This window comes from Typopeltis vanoorti, chromosome 8 (assembly GCF_054136105.1).
Source record: "Typopeltis vanoorti isolate ZY-2024b chromosome 8, IOZ_Tvanoo_1.0, whole genome shotgun sequence".
NCBI lineage: Eukaryota > Metazoa > Arthropoda > Arachnida > Uropygi > Thelyphonidae > Typopeltis > Typopeltis vanoorti.
In genome coordinates, this window is record NC_143556.1 from 138,614,768 (window position 1) to 138,632,796 (window position 18,029).

Genomic DNA, 18,029 nt, shown 5'->3' on the forward strand with positions numbered 1-18,029 from the left:
CAGTTCGTATTCTATTAAGCTGAGTGCAGGATTTTCGTGGGAGGTGTGAGCAAGCATCAAAACGTTCTTGTAATTCATTGAGAGAAAATTGTGTGATGTCATCATATGATGAACTGCCGTGAAATCATAAGGGCAGGTATGGCACCACATATACTATATGCTACTTGTTGTAAATTTCTGTCGGTAAACTGCGTGTATTCTCTGGCCGGTTTTTCTGAGGTTAAGGAATGATAAACCTACATTTCTGGCAGGAGGGATCCTTCTACTTGTTTTGAAACCCGCTAATTCACCTTTATTTGAAAAGTTCTGTAAAGATTCTTCAGCAGGGCTGGTGGAAGCGGGCATGCAGAGCATGCGGGCGCCGCTACGAAGGGGTACCGCCGCAGGGGAACGGTTCATAATTTCATTTTTAAGAAACAAAATTTTTATCATAAAAACTAAAAATTCTTAGAATGATCAATATTAAAGTAAATAAGGCCGGATACACTGAATAAAAATTAAAAAAAAAATTGTATATTGCCGCCTCTTTGATCAGCTGGCTGTTTGCAATTTTGCAGCGAGAGCAGACGCTTGCCTGCAGAATGTTGTGTCTACTGCAGTCTATCTAAAGTGAAACGGTGAACATGCGCAGAAACGAATTTTCGTACAAAACATTTGTTGCTAGGTAAACCAGTCATATGGTACGCATCTCAGAAGGCTACTGACAGTAGCGCAGTGCGGACTATTATTTCGTGTTTGTGTCGTGTTGTGTAATAATTTCTTGTGTGTATAAAATAGAAATGGAATCAAAAATTAAAAAAAAAAGTTATCGTGCACAAAATCGTAAGCGTCATGCTGTGAAAGAAGCAGATATTAAGAAACAAACTGGGGCTCTTAATAAATTTGTTAAAATATTAAAATATTCTGATGCAGATTGTAACCAACTCGATACATCAGAAATCAAAGTTGACGAACCGTGCACATCATCCATTTTGCATGAAAGTACTATTGCAAGTATTGAACAAGATAAACAAGACGCATGATTTAAGTGAAAAACAGTTAGGAAAAGATTTAGTTGTAGTTGACCACGAAACTAACACATTGTTAGTCTCTGTACATTTAGAAGATCCAGGTGAATGGGGGAATTGATGAAATTGAGGAAAAATTACGAGTTGTTTTAATTGAAATGCGACCTGTTCAAAAGAAAAATATAATATATCCCAGAGATACTTATGGTTGTAAATTTGGCGACACGTATTATAATAGAACAATGAACAACGGACGACTTGTGCCAAGAACATGGTTCATTTATTCCGAAACTTTAAATTCTGTTTTTTGTTTTTGTTGTAAACTTTTCGCACGTACTGAATCAAGTAGTCTTGTAGAAGGTAATAAATAATGGATAAATGTAAACACACTTTGCATAGACATGAGACTAATTTAACTCACATGAAAAATTTCTTAAAATGGAAGGAACTTGATAAAAATTTAAAAAAAAAACTACTATTGATTTCCAGACTCAAAGCATGTATGAAATGGAAAAGAAACATTGGACGAGTGTTTCAGAACGCTTGATTGAAATTATAAAATTCCTTGGTAGCCAAAATTTAGCTTTTCACGGATCACCTGATAAATTATATGAAAGGAATAACAGTAATTTTTTAAAATTAGTCGAACTGTTTGGGAAGTTTGATCCCGTTATTGAAAATCATGTTGAAAGGGCCCTACAACGAAACAATGGAGTACACTATTTGAGTAAAGACAGTCAAAACGAAATATTGAAAATTTTAAGTAACGCAATCAGGGATACAATTTTAGTATCAATTCGAAAATCTAAATATCATTCCATAATTTTAGACTGCACACCTGATGCAAGTAAAACAGAACGAATGACTATTATTATTCGCTTTGTTACCTGTGACAATGGACTTGTCAAGATTAGGGAAAACATTTTAGGTTTTGCAGATATATCAGATTCCACAGGAAGTGGTTTATGTGCAACAATAATGGAACAACTGGAAAAATGGAACATTCCCATTGAAGACATGCGAGGTTAAGGGTAGGACAATGGGGCAAATATGAAAGGGAAAAAATATGGGCTCCAAAATTTGCTTTTGAACAAATATCCTCGAGCTTTTTATGTGCCATGTGCTGCTCATACTCTAAATTTAATCATTAACGATGCAGCCAAAGTGAATGCAGATACAATTAGTTTCTTTGAAATTATTCAAGAAATATACAATTTCTTTTTATTCTCTTACAAACTTTGGGCAATCCTTTTAAAGTTCGTAAAAAATTTAACATTGAAACAGCCATCAGAAGCGCGATGGGAAAGTAAAATTAACGCAACCCGCCCTCTACGATATCAGTTTGGAGAAATTTACAATGCACTTTTTGAAATTTTAAATAATGAAAATTTTAATAAACTCAGCATGAAGCACAAATATTATGTGCTAAAATAAAGGACTATACATTTATTTGCTCTCTTATAACTTGGTATGATTTAACAGAATAAACCCTGTGAGTAAAATGCTTCAAGACAAAAATATGAACATTACACTTGCTTTAGAATCTATCGAAAACTTAAAAATATTCTTACAAGAGTATCGATCAGATACAAATTTTAAAGAAGTTCTAAAAACGGCAAAAGAACTGAGTGAAGAGGTGGATGGAGAACAAGAATTTAAAACTGGTACGGAAGTTCGACGACGAAAGAAGACACAATAATTTGACTACGAGCTTCAATACGAAACGCCACAAGATAAATTAGAGTGAATGTGTTTTATACGTGAATGTGTTCTAGACGCGGCAATGTGTTCGTTAATAGAACATTTTGAATAACTAAAATCATATTATGATAATTTCAATTTCTTGTATAGATTACTATAAATTAACAACGAAGATTTACGAAAAAATTGTGACGATTTAGAGATTCACTTGAAGGACGGCGACAATAAAGGCGTAAATGCAATAGAACTATATGACGAGTTATGTGCTTTCCGGGATATTTTTCGGAAGGATAATTTAAATATTCAAAACTCTTTCGATATTCTTAATTTTATTGTGTCCAATAATTTATCTTTCCCTAACTTTTCAATTGCTTTAAGAATAACTGTTAACCTTACCTGTTAGTGTAGCGAGCGGTGAACGTTCCTTTTCCAAGTTGAAAGTGATTAAAACCTACTTAAGAACAAGTATGTCACAAAATAGGCTTGTTAGTTTGGTGTTAATAGGTTGATAATGATATATGTGTGGAATTAGACGTTAAGACCATTATTTCTAATTTTGTGAATATGAAATCAAAAACCATAAAATTTGAATTTAAAAAATTTCAAGCATATTTATGTAATTTAATTTAATTTCTATTATTCCGTGAAGATTTTATTTTTCGAATACTTATATTACATGTTCTAATTATTTCTGAATGATTTTCTTATTTTCACATCTATCTTGAGTTTCTTTTATTTTCCTAAAAGATAGTTTCACTTATAAAAATTATTAAAAACTTTTTACAAGTTACTAAGAATTTAGTAACTTCTTCTTATTATTCTTCCTAACATGGAATTTAGGCCAAGTGGCCTGTTCTGGTCTCATGCCATCTCTTTCTTGGTCTTCCGATTCTTATTTTCCCACTTATTTTGTATCTGTATAATATTTTTGGCAGTCTGCTGTTGTCCATTCTATTTAAATGTTCTAGCCATTTTTTTTATACTGTCTTATGTAGTAATTAATTGGTTTTATTTTCAGGGATTGTAAGATTTCTTCATTTGTTTTGTGGTCCCACTTGATATATCTAGCTGTTTTTCTGAGGAACTTCATTTCTGCTGTTTGAATTAGTTTTTCATCTTTCCTTTTCATGGTCCATGTTTCACTTCTGTATAGTGGAATTGGTTTTGACAAGACATTATATAGCCTGATTCTAGTGTATTTTTGTACTAGGGATGGCTTAAATATATTATTTATTGTGCCATTTACTTTGACAAAGTTTGATATTTTAGTGTCTATGTCTTTTTCTTCTTCGTATGATAGATCACATCCCAAGTATCTGAAAGTATTTACTTGTTCTAATATTTTATCATCTATCACTATTTTACTTCTTTTTGGGTTTTCTCCTTTGAATGCCATTATTTTTTTCCCTTTAGATATTGTCATATTATATTGCTTTTAGATATAATTTAATGATTTTAATGATCTTTGTAAGTCATCTTCTGATGTAGCTAATACTATTTGATCATCTGCAAATAGTAGGTGTATCTATCTTCATTTGCAGGGTCATTTGTATACCAAATGAACCCCGCAAATAAAATTATAACAATCTGTTTCCAGATTGTTAAAATTTTATTTATATATATTGAAAAGCAGAGGTGAGAGGGGTACATCCTTGTCGTACTCCTCTTGATATATCTTTCCATTCTGATATGTGTTCTAATTTAACTGCTATTTTATTTCCTGTATATATTTCTTGAATAGATTGTAAAAGTTGGTCTGGTATGTTTAAATTGGTTAATATTTTAAACAATTTTTGTCTACTAATTTTGTCAAAGGCTTTTTCATAATCAACAAAAGCCACGTGTTTCTTTTTGAAATTCTCTTCTCTTTTCTATTAATAATTTTAAAGTAAAAATTGGTTCTATGCAAGATCGACCTTTTCGGAAACCATTTTGTTCTTCTAGTAATTTGTTTTCTACAATGCTGCTTAGTTTCTCTTTTAATATTCCTGCATGTATTTTATATCCTATATTCAACAGGCTAATTCCTCTATAATTAGTAACTTGTAAAATGCAAAAAAAAATTTAAACTTTAGTTCAAATAAATTTTAACTTTAATTAAAAATTCATTTTAATTTTGTTAGCGATTCGGGTCGGTGAGAAGGCCCGAATATAATCCCTGTATCATTATATTCAACGATTAAAGTGAAGTGGCTTTATCGAAATTTGTTTTAAATTTGAGAATTTTTTGAATATTCGGGTTTTTAACGATTATCCTGCCTAGTCAACACAACCTTGTTCGTTACATTTAGCGAACCAACATGTGGCTGTTCTCTCAAAATTTATTTAAGAAATTTCAAATAATTTAAATTTTTATTATCGTAAAAGAACCACACACGCCCGGATAGTTACAGGGGCGCTTAGATAGAATTTGCATGCAGACGGCAAGACCCTAGCCCCGGCACTGTTCTTCAGGATTCGAATCCATGTCTTTCCAACTCAATGACACAAAGACTGAAGTACGTAGGCTCATTTTAACAGGGAGGAAAAAGGAGTTAACAATATAAAACTGTAGCATTGTGGGAAGACAGAGCATTATGCTGGAGGGGTATGAAAAATAGTTTATGAATAATATCTGATTCACAGTTGAATCAGATATTATTCATAAACATTTTATGCTTTTATGCATAAATCAGATATTATTCATTCACAAAAAAAAAAAAATAAAAAAAAAATGCTAAGGTTATTGCATGAGTGAGGAGTTGGCAATGCATATCTTCGGGAGTTTAGTTGGCAAATATTACATGTGGTAAATATGCTAGTGGTTTTCTGGTGAGTGTTTGAAGGGCGCTTAGGCTATTTCGGTGATTAGGAAACTAAAAGAAAAAATAATAAATAGCAGTCCAGTGGAAGTAGTGCTAGCCGAAGTAATTCTTATTTAAGTAACTCATTCTGTTCTGAATTCAAAATATACTGCTATAATAACTTGACAGCACGCCTACTGATCGAGGAACTTCGCGTAACTCTTGAATTGCATGTTATAGATTGGTTCAACTGGTGGCGTAATCTCCATGTCCCCAAATAACACGGTGCCTTTGGTAGGGAGAGTGAATAAAGCAAAAGTAGAACAATCGAACGGTACTCAGAGTGCTATTTTAGTAAATTAGCCTATAGAATAACCACAGATCATTCACTGTGCTAGTTGGACAAAATGTATTGCGAAACGCTCCATTTAAATTCATGACATACTAGTTATTGCTATAAACGCTAAAGCGCGTTTTGTAAAATACAATTTTACTTAAATGTTTCGGTTTAAAGTAAACTTCAGATATATTCGTTGAAGATTCAAGGAACTGGAATTGAGATTTATTGAAATGAATCAGTTAATCGAGGTTTATTGCTGTCCCATTTTTATTTTTAATTTTTAGTTGACAGTAAATATCAGCAGTGGTTGACATCTGTTCTCCTTCCACATTGCCCTTTTACGATTTTACTAATTTATGAAGTTGTTCATGATTTTTTTTAAAAATTATGGTTGGTTGGTTGGTTTATAGTTTATTTGGCACAAAAACTACAAAGGTCATACTGTACCATACTAAAGGTTACAACATTAGCATTTACAGAAAAATAGTTTCACAAAGCTGCATCTCTAGGTAAACAGAACTGCTGCAGAGGGCACAGCAACACACAAAGTCAGAGGTTATTACAGTAGTGCAAAAATAGTTAACATATAAGTTAATACATAATATATGAAACACTAAGCCAAGGAATGCAGTATCTACATATATGTAAGATTATAATAGATGCCTTTATAACAGTACAAAAATAGGCAAAAAGGGATTATTATATAATATGTATGGATGAAAATTAAATTTAGCAATGTAGTAGAAAGAGAATTTAGAATACATATAAACAGAATTAATAGAAAGTACACAAACAGGTAAGATGTCCTATAGCACTACATGATTATTCGAAAAATAAAGTAGTAAATAAGATCCATACACAAAATACATGTTAAGTGATGCAGTATCTACATATAAACGAAATTACTGCAGAGGTTTCAGCAGTACATAAATAGATAACTATAGGTTAACATATCTATATACAAAACAAGTCAAGGAAAGCAGTGTCTACATCTAGTAAGATTACAACAAACATTATTATACTAATACTTAAAGAGTCAGAAAGGAATTATTATATAGCATTGATGCATAAAATTTAAGTTTAGCATTATGGTATTTACATATTAACAAAATTACAGCAGGGTAATACAAATATACAAGATCAAAGCCTATGGTAATACATAATTGGTCAGATTTAACATAACTTTTATACATACATATTATTCATTAAGTTGAGCAAAAAAGTATTTACATATAAACAAATTTATGGTCAAATGTGTTTGTACAAATTCTTTCTTTCTTTCAAAAAAATTAAAAACATCATGCAATTTGTCTGAGTCTGCTAGCATTTCCCTGAGTGTATATGGCTTGGTTAGATAGGTGAAAATTTCATTCCTCTCTTGTGTAAATTTTTGACAATCTACCAGAGTATGATGAATAGTGAGATGTGTGTTGCATTTTTCACATATGGGAGGGTCATCAGCTCTCAGTAAATGAGAATGCATAAGGTGACTGTGACTTATGCGGAGCCTAGCAAGGACAATCTCCTCCCTTCACTTTGTATGTTGGCTAGAATGCCAGTGTTTAATTTCAGGTTTAATGTTATATAATTTGTTTGTTGATGTTTCTTGCCATGTTAACTCCCACTGAGCAATTAGCTTTGATCTTATAAATTGTCTGTATATGGAACTGTCAAATAGTATGTGGAGAAGGTATTTAGCAACTTAGCAATTTAGCAACTACTAAATCAGCTGCAGATGCAGCTGATTTAGCAGCTGCATCTGCAGCCTCATTTCCTTTGATTCCGATGTGGCTGGGAATCCAGCAGAACTGAACATCGAAATTAAGGATTTTCATTTTGTGAAGCAGGTGTAGCACTTCATAAAGTACTGGATGAGGATTATAGATAGAAGAGATAGCCTGTAAGGAGCTCAATGAGTCTGTATAAATTATACACTTTTGGTAGCAGTTCTCTTTTATATGCACAAGTGCAAGCTGAATGGCATGTAACTCTGCTGTATAATTACTGCAGTCAGGTGGGATCTGATTTGAGATAATGTCAGGAAACACAGCAGCACAGCCAACATAGTTCTTGAACCATCAGTATATCAGTATAGATTGGTAAGAAATCAGCATGTGGTGCTCTGTGTGCATTAAACAATTGCAGGTAGATGGATGATGGGGTATCAGATTTCTGTAGCTGACAAAGTGAGAGGTTGCAGGATGGTGTGCAAACCTGTCATGGAGGAATGCTGTTATGTTTAGTATAGCTAATGTTGTCAACATTTATACTAACAGCTTGCACAGTTTCTTTAATACGCATACCAAAAGGATGTATAGCAGTTTGATGTGTGTGATATTGAGCTTCCCAATGCAGAGAGGAGATACTATTCCATGTAGGGTGATCTTGGAGAGATTTTATTTTTCGGGCGTAATTAAGAGACAACTGTTTTCGTCGAAGTGATAGAGCCGGTTCATTTGCTTCTATATAGAGACTTGGAGTGGGTGAGGTGCGAAAGGCACCAGTAGCTATCCATATATCCTGATGATGGATGGAATCCAACCATCATAGGTTACTCTGTTTTGCCGAACCATAGACTTGGTACCCATAATCCAGCTTTGAACGTATAAGTGCACGATAAAGATGGAGCAATAAAGCTCGATCAGCACCCCACCCAGTAGAGGATAGAGTGCGAAGGAGGTTCAAAGTTCTTTTGCATTCTTTTCTCTTAGTTGACGAATGTGGGCTAGAAATGTGTGTTTTCTGTCAAAAATGAATCCCAAGAACTTGGTTTCTGTAATTACTGGAATAACAGTAGGTCTCGTTCTTAGTTCAGGATTTGGGTGATGAGTGCGTTTTCGACAGAAGTGTACACAGACACTTTTTTTCTGTTGAAAACCTAATCCCATTATTAAGAGCCCACAGAGAGATATGATCAATTGCTTGCTGAAGTTGTCTTTCAATTACCCTCATGTTACATGAGTGACAGTAAGTTGTGAAGTCATCAACATATAGAGCATTGTCTACAGTGGGAGGAAGCTGTTCAATGATTGAGTTGATTTTAATAGCAAAAAGGGTTACACTTAAGACAGAGCCTTGGGGAACACCTTGTTCTTGAAGATATGATCGAGATAGCATACTTCCCACTCTGACTTGGAAAGTTTGCCTGGACAGAAAGTTTTTAATAAATATAGGGAGGTGTCCTTTGAGACCTAGGTTATAGAGGTCTTTTAATATGACATATCTCCAGGTTGTGTCATAAGCTTTTTCCGTGTCAAAAAAAAAACAGAGACAAGATGTTCTCGCTTCAGAAATGCATCTCTTATTCAAGTTTCTAACCGAACTAAATGGTCTAAAGTTGATTGATGTCTGTGGAAACCACATTGTGTATTGGAAAGAGAAGTCTGGCATTAACCATTTTCTCTAGTATTTTTTCTAGTAATATTTTCTCTCTGAACTGTGCATTATATAAGAAGGATGAGTTATCTGAGCAAATAATTTTATTTGCTATGGGATGTAGGTTACTTAATGCTGCTCATCAGCACTAAGTAACAAGCACTGCTGTTGTTTTATTTTTTTCTTTCATTCCTTTAGTACATGAGGTTTGGGACACATTGATGGGATGCTACATACTCTATGGGAAGAGTTAAACTGGAGGAAGTTGGGGAGACAAGAGATCTAGGGTTGGTGATTGATAGAAACCTGAAGTTTAGGGGACATATTGCAAAGGTAGTGAAGGTAACACAGAGGATTACTGCAATAATGAGAAGGACACTGACCTGCAGAGATAAAGGGGTTATCATTCCATTGTATAAGACTCTGATCAGACCACACTTAGACTATTGTTCTCAGATCTGGTCCCCAGGATTTGAAGGGGATAAATTAACTGTGGAAAGGGTACAGAGGCGGATAACAAAGATGGTTTCAGGACTGTACAATGTTAGTTATGAGGATCGGCTGAGGGAGTGTGGACTGCAGAGTTTGGTGGATGGAAGGAGAGATGATATGATTGAGACTTTTAAACTGTTGAGAGGTGGTTACAGGGTTGACATTGGGGAGTTCTTACGCTTAGTTGAACAGCGGGAAGGAGTCATGACCAAGGGCCATCCCTGGAAGTTACAAAAGGAAACTGTGAGAAAGAGGGTGAGGAGTGGTTTCTTTGCATGGAGGGTGGTTGATGCATTGCCTGATGGAGTAAATGCATTTAAGGAGTGGTATGATAGACTTTGTGTTTCCTAGAAGGGACCTCTCTCGATGAATCTTGATACGATGAGCCTTTTGACTCCATGGAGGTCTGAATAATAATAATAATCTTACAAAGAGCTGGTCAGAGCAATGGGTCGATAATTATTTGCTTGTGTTGGATCTTTTCTTGGTTTTAGGATAGCAATGACAATTGATTTATGCTAAGAATTTGGAAACTCTTCCTCTGCAGTATTCTATTATATAATAAGAGAAGAAGATCCATAGAAGACGATGGTAGATGTTTTATCATTTCATAATGGATGTCATCAGGTCCTACTGCACTTGGGTGAGATTGTAGGAGAGCTCTTTTTAGTTCCTCCTTGACAAATGGCTGATTATATGGCTGAAGAATGTTGATAGAAAAATTAAGCCTTTGTTTCTCTTGCTGCTCTTTCAGTATTAAAAATTCTGGAGAATATGAAGCTATTGCTGAGATTTTAGCAAAAGTTTCTCCTAAAGTATCTGCAATAGCTTTGGGATCAGCAAGGACACTTCCATTATAGTCTAAGGTGGACAAACAATGTGTATTATATCTGCCTTTCATTTTCCGGATTTTATCCCATACAATTTTTGGACTGGTCATTTGATTAATTGATGTAGTAAATTGGATCCATGATTGCTTTTGATTCTGACGTCTTACAAAACATGCTTTGGCTCGAGCACGCTTGAAAGTTATTAAATTTGATGTGGTGGGGTATCTACAAAATATGCTCCATGCTCTGTGTTGATCTTTTTTGGCTGCCTGGCATTCTGGGTTCCACCAAGGCTTTGGATAGGCTGGAAATCGAGATGATGTTTTTGGGATGGAGGTTGTTGCTGCCTGGACAATGCATTCTGTTATATATTTTACAGCTTCATTGATAGCTGTTTGACTGATGGCATCGGCATTAAATTTTGTAAGATGAGAGAAAATGTTCCAGTCAGCCTTGTCCATTTTCCATATAGGTATCCGTGTGGGTGAACATGGTTCCTGTGAAGACATTGTACAAAGAACAGGAAAGTGATCACTTCCATATATGTTCTCTTCAGCGTCCCACATGAGCAGTGGAAGAATGGAAGGGGAACAGACTAAGATCAATTGCAGAATATGAGCGGGTAGGCATATGGAAGAAAGTATTGAGCTTATTATTTAGAAGGGAAAGGTTATTATTATCAAGAATTTTTTCAATGCTTCGACCTCGTCTGTTACGTGCCTAGCTTCTCCTTTCTGGTTTTCCTTTTGGCTTTTGGTTATTTTGTTTTCTTATAATACCCTAATTTAGTTTCTTATCTTAAGAAGTTACGTGTACCTGAAATTAGTTCCTGACAAATTATTTTAGGATCGACTGCGCCAGCCAGAAACCAGTTTCTGATATTAAGACTTAAGGTACTAATTATATCAACAATTTAATTGAGATTAGAGATCACGTGGTATGCAGTCGTGGCTCCCTTTTTTCCGCTCTTTATACAATATCCCCTACTTATGCAATATCCCACACTTATACAGGTCCGAACTTTTCTAAGCTGTAGTTCAGTCTCAGACACAAGAACTCGCAAGTTTTAGTCTAAAAGAATACATTTATTTGAACAAAAGGTATTTTCACTAAAATCATATCTCAATAATATAAGGATAAACTCATGCATAGGTTTTCTTACTACTGTAATAAATCACTCAAATATCCTAAATGTTAAAATCTCCCTTATATATCTCTTATCACACAGGCTCATCTAATTTTATGTCAGGAGCATTAGTTAATCATCCTTATTCTCGTATCTCGCATTAGGATTAAGTGATGCTCTCGTGGTTATGCAATTCTTGAATATTACAACCTTAGCTAAATGTACATGATATATTCACTCAATTAACACTCAATATTTTAGTCAGAGGACTAAACTCTTCCCTGTAAAACTTATATAAGTTGTAGGCTCAATATTAGAAACAGGGCCTTCACACACTATCACATATACTGAATCATTTAATAACTGTTCTGCTATAATGTCTCTCTTACACAAGAGATTAAACTAACATAGGAAGGTCTTATCACAGACGATTAGTCCAAACGGATCACTTAGATGGCTCGAGCAAGGCTATGTTCAAAGTTCTCTCTCCTTTTGCTTCCTCTCTTTCTATATGACTTGTTATATATAAAATAAAAGTTCTGCACCTTACCAGCTATTTCCTTAGTGAAGTTGTTTCCTTAACTTTAGTCCCGGGTGTTTTCGGACGTGGCAAGGGTCTCTTGTTGCTCTGCTGTCTGTTGCTTTCTTTTCTCCTCAAAGGATCTCCTTCGCCATCCTCACATTGGTAGCAGATATACCAATGGCTCTGTCTGCCGGTCTGCCGATGTTCTGTCGGATATCTTGTGCATATCGGATCCCACAGCAACGTGGAATGTTGCTGGATACCGGAGACAAGCTTCCTCAGCCTTCGAACAGGAACACGAGAGAGCATTTAAAGTGCGCACGGCTCCTTATATTTCATTCCGTGAGCGCCCTCTCTCATTACTTTCGTCACCTACTTAACTGTCCCTGATTCGTCAGGTATTGATGATGTCACATTCTTTTCTCCATGCCTCTCTTGACGAAACTGTTACGGTTGAGGTTACCGGATGGCTATATGGTTTTTCTGCTGTGTCACTGTGGACTCTTACGTAGTGATTTGACCTTCTGTTGATTGGTTGACATATGATTCTGAGTTCTTTAACATAATTTTCCCATACTGGGCATGATTTTAGAATACAATTTGGATTATTTTATAACAATCTTACTAATTAAATTGATATACCCTCTTTGATTACAATTCATGTATTATTTCTTTACCCCTGCTCTTGAGAGTATAAGCATGTTTTTATCGTAAGTCAGTTTCTTCTCGCGTTGGGTCCGAAATAAATGGCTGAGTGATAGTGGGCCAGTTATTTCTGACACAACACGTCTATTAGTGTTGGCACCACCCCATAGAGTATTGTGACTGTTAAAGTCACCCATCAAAAGTATGGGTTGAGGCAGTTGCAAGATAAGGTTATCAAGATCAGTTTCATTTAACTCAGCATTTGGTGGTAAATAAATTGAACATACTGTAATAAGGAATCCCACAGAGAAGTGAATCGCTACCGCTTCCAGAGAAGCATTAAGTTGGACCTGATGGAAAGGAGTATGACTGCCCACTAGGATAGCTACTCCTCCATGAGCAGGACCATCTCCAGTTCTATCCTTATGTACAACAGTGAAATTTCTAAAGGTACGGTCCTCATTGGGTCTTAAGTAAGTTTCCTGTAGACAGAAACAGAAAGGTTTGTGTTTCTGCAACAACATCTTGATATCATCAATATTCTGATGGATCCCACGACAGTTCCATTGTAAAAATTTTCCTATTGTTTTGATTTTATTGACTTGTCTGGTTTTCGAGAGTTTGAGGGCTTACCTTTGTCAGATTTATATTTATCCACTGTTTTAGGGAAGTATAGACGGCCAGTGTCCATCTCTTCCTCTGGTAGAGTGTTCAAAACATCAACTGTGTTAGGGTCAGTTGGTATGCTTAGTTTGCTTTCAGTGGGTATCGAGGTATCCATTTTTTCTGTGTGAATGTCTGGTGGTTTATCTTTGAGTGAAGTCTCCACCATAATTTTTTGACAGATGAGTTTTCATTGAATGGGACCATTTTTGAAGTTGTCTCTGGAGTAAGGCCATAGGTCTTGTGATTAATGCGCTCAACAGATAAGCACTTACGATCGTAAAGTTCAGATATGGTGAAATTATCAAAATGGTGGAATAGACATACATGTTTGAGTTGCTGTTGGCACTTTTTTAATTGTTAATTTTTCAGCATAAGAGGATCGTAGAACAGGTGTAATGGTGGCTAACTTTCTTTTTGCATCCTGATATGCTATGTTTTGTTCTGTTTTTATATTTTGTATCTCTTTTTCATCTTTCCATTTCTGACATGCACGAGAGTATGCTGGATGATCTCCCTGACAGTTGACACATTTAGTTTTTTTTTCACAGCAAGATTTATTTTCATGTCCTTTACTACCATATCGAGCACAGGTGGTAGAACCACAACAGGCAGTTTGGGCATGTCCATATCTTTGACATTTAAAGCATCTCAGCGGGTTAGGGATGTACATTCTAACAGGACAGCTGAGATACCCTGCTTTTACAGATGTCAGAGGCCTAGGTGTATCAAAAGTAAGGATGATGTTCTTGGTTGAGACCAGGCGACCATCCCTGTATATCAGGATGCGCCTCACACCCTTCACTCCTTGATCTTTAAGCTCTGAACATATCTCCTCATCAGGAACCTCAAGGAGATCCCATTCTGATATCACTCCTCTACTGGAATTGAGTGTTCTGTGAGGTGTTACTGCAATTTGTATTCCACCCATTGTCATTGCTCTCAGTAGTTTCTTGGAATGTTGTTTGCACATTGTTTCCATGAGGATATCACCAGAACGCAATTTCTTGACAGTTTTGGTTTTTCATCTGTTGCATGAATGATTAAAAAGGTTGGTACATTTTTGTTAGTATCCAATATCTTTTGTTTCTTACTTCTGTTTTCATATGCTGTGTCTATATTATCAGTACTTGGTTGGGACTTTGTTAGGGTACCTGAAACATTTGAGGATAAAGAATTTATATTTAAGGAATTTTTAATTCGGTGCTAGAGCTCCCTACCCATCACGGAGCCACACATGGATGCCCACTACCTGGCAAGCAAAGAATGCGCTCAGGAGTGGAATGCCAGGGCTACCCTGGATGCTATACCGGCCCTGCAGCAGGTCTAGGATCCCGGTAGTCGATTGATCCTGGCCGATTGATCCTGGCTGGGCCATCCAGGACCACCCATCTTGCTGAAGCAGAGGCCAAAGTAGTGCAAGACTACCAGGATCCCCCTTTCCAGATGTCCACGGGTTGCACCATACGGCGGCAGGGCATTGGATCCCAGTGCTGGTGGTCTGGAAAAAGGATAGTGATAAAGACTCAGGAGAAGCAGAGCAAAGAATAGGGGAAGAAAAGCAAAGAAAAAGAGGAAGAATGAAAAGGGCCAGTACCATCACTGGGAGGTCCCCTCCACCACGAACAGGTGCCCCACATGGAGGGGTTTAATTATGGCCAATTGACTTATTGTTAACAGCACTGAATGGAATGAGTTCTTGTGTGTTATTAAGGATAGGAAATACAAGTTACTTTTAATTCATGTTAGCACCTTGGTTATTTATTGTTATGGAAAGGTTGTTATTATGCGACACCTCCAAGGCCTGATTGTGGCTCCACATAACCTGTCATCCACACTACTTAATCATCTATCCCCACAGGTTCATCATCCACTTCTGATGTATCTGTTGCCTGCAAATTGTGTGTGTTCTGTGGACTGTTTGCCTGCAGGCAGAATGAAAACCCAAAGTTCCTGGAGAAGAGAAAAAGAAAACAGAAAAACAAGCAAAAATCCTGCTACTTCAGCATGAGATTATCTAACTAACCTTCCCTTGAAAAATTTGGTATAAAAGATAGTTTAGGATGGATGAAATTACAGCTTTACAAGAACTGAGCATTTTTTTTTTTTTTTTTGCTAATGTTACATTTCTCTTGGAATCAAATACATACTAAGGGAGAAAATTTTACAGCAAATGATTACATTGCTAGTTATTACAATGGATTTCTATAGAGTTAAGGCTTATTACAGAAGGTCCACTCTACTTTGTGACATATACTGAATTTTAAATTCATTCCTGTTTTTAGCATTCAAGACACCTGTCACATAATCACATTATCAAAATCCTGTCACATAATCACATAATTCAAGACACCTGTCAATTGTGAGTGCACAGGATGTCAAAATTTTACAGGATGATTTAGATAGTTTTTGGAGGACTGGGCTAGGAAAAATGGATGTCAGTTTAATGTGGCAAAGTGTAAGGTTATGCACTTTGGGGTGAAAAGAATAGCAGCAGTATATCGCATTGGTGGAACCGTACTCCAGGAGATTGATGAGGCCAGGGATTTGGGAGTGCTGGTGGATAGGGAGTTGAAGTTTAGGGGGCACATTGCAAAAGTGACTAAAACAGCTCACCAAATCACATGGCTTATGAAAAATACTTTAACATGGAGAGACAAACAAGTTATTGTTCCTCTGTATCAAGACTTGATAAGACCCCATCTGAACTTCTGTGCCCAGTTATGGGCACCAGGGTTTCTTAGTGATGGGGAAGAAGTGGAGAGGGTCCAGAGACGAGTGACCAAGATGATAGCAGGTCTGTGGAATGAACCTTATGAGAATAGGTTGAGGATTTGTGGGTTGCAGACATTGGACAATAGGTGAAGGAGGGGTGCTATGATTGAGACATTCAAATTACTGAAGGGTTTTTATAAGATTGATCCAGAAGATATTTTTGAAAATATGACTGGTGGTGGGAGGACTAGGGCCATGCATGGAAGCTGGGCAAGAGCGTGGTTGACAAGGGTGTTAAGAGCTAGGTTTTTTACTTGGAGAGTGGTGAATGAGTGGAATAAGCTTCCAGAGTCTGTTGTGGGTGCTACAACCGTGAATGAGTTCAAGGCAAGATATGATAGATACTGTGTGAATGTTGAATAGTTGTTCCAGACATGATGTTAGGGCCTCCCTCGATGAGTCTATCGACTCCTTGGAGTTTCCCGGAACAATAATAATAATAATAATAATGATGATGATGTGAAGGGTTATATTTCTGTTTTGTATATCAACTCCATTTCAGCCAAGTTAATAAAAATTCAAGAAATATAAGATCTGAACCTCATTCACTCCTCTGAACAAACTTTGCTCCTTGCATCACTTGGAAAAACCAAAACACAACTGCTTAAAATACCCAGATGTGTACTGTCTTTGGTGTGACTGCAGTTTCCCATATGATGGCAAACAGAGAAATTGATTAAGCCTTTATATAGAAGAGCATGCTAGAGGTATTGACTATTATAGAACTAGGGCCTCAGCTCAATCCAATCATGTTCTTAATTCTTTTGATCTTAATGACACCCACTCCACCACATATGCACTGAACTGGGACAGTTCAACCAATGAACGGTACTCAGATATTATATATTGATGTCATGATGAGATTGAAAAAATAATTTTGAAATGAACAGAAATTCTTGTTAATCCTATCTGCCTTAATCTGAATCCCAGTTACAACCTTGCTGATTGTTATTCCTCTGCTGTTCAGCTATGGTGTGTATGTGAGACCACCAGCTTGTTTACATGTTCAACAGTCTGGTTAGATTCAGAATTCTTTTGATGACAGCAATTCATTTTTAATTTAATATAATGGCATTCAGTAATGTAGTGTATTCTCTGATTTTTCTCCCATCTCTGTTATGCTCTCGAAGTCTTCTAGCAGGATAAAACTAGTAGCGCTATTTTAGAAAGAAATAGATCATATTCTAATTTTTGTTCTCCCTTAGCTTTATAGTCGCATAAGTTTTTTTTTTTTCAAATCCGATATCTTGAAGAGCTCCTTTCATCAAAAGAAAGTAAATAAATAAAAAAATAAAAGAAATATAAATAGGCCTGTGTAGCTCAGTGGAAGTGGCGCTTGGTCGCTTGAAGTCAGATTTAAGTTCAAGTCAAGTCGCCGACTTGAGGAACTTTTTCTAAGCCTTTCTTCAACCGATTCCTGAGTTAGTCAGTCTCTGGCACGGGTAAGCGGGTTTTTCCTCCCGGAAACTCAGGTTTTTTATCCCGTAAACTCAAGAAAATCGACTGTAGTACCCACATTATTTCAGACAGTAAAATATCTTGTTAGGGTTAGGTACCAAGAGATGCAGCACTTGTTTTCCAGCCTCTTCATCGGTGGCTGCAATAATTAGTGATAGACATGGGCCATCTATCTCTGATTGGCTGGCGATGGAGATTGAACTGTCCACTCAGTCTCCGAAAGCTAGATAGGGTATAAAGGCCTCGCCTACTCCCTTTAAAGGGAATAAAAGGCATTAGCTGATTTTTTTTTTTTTTTTTTTTAAGAAATA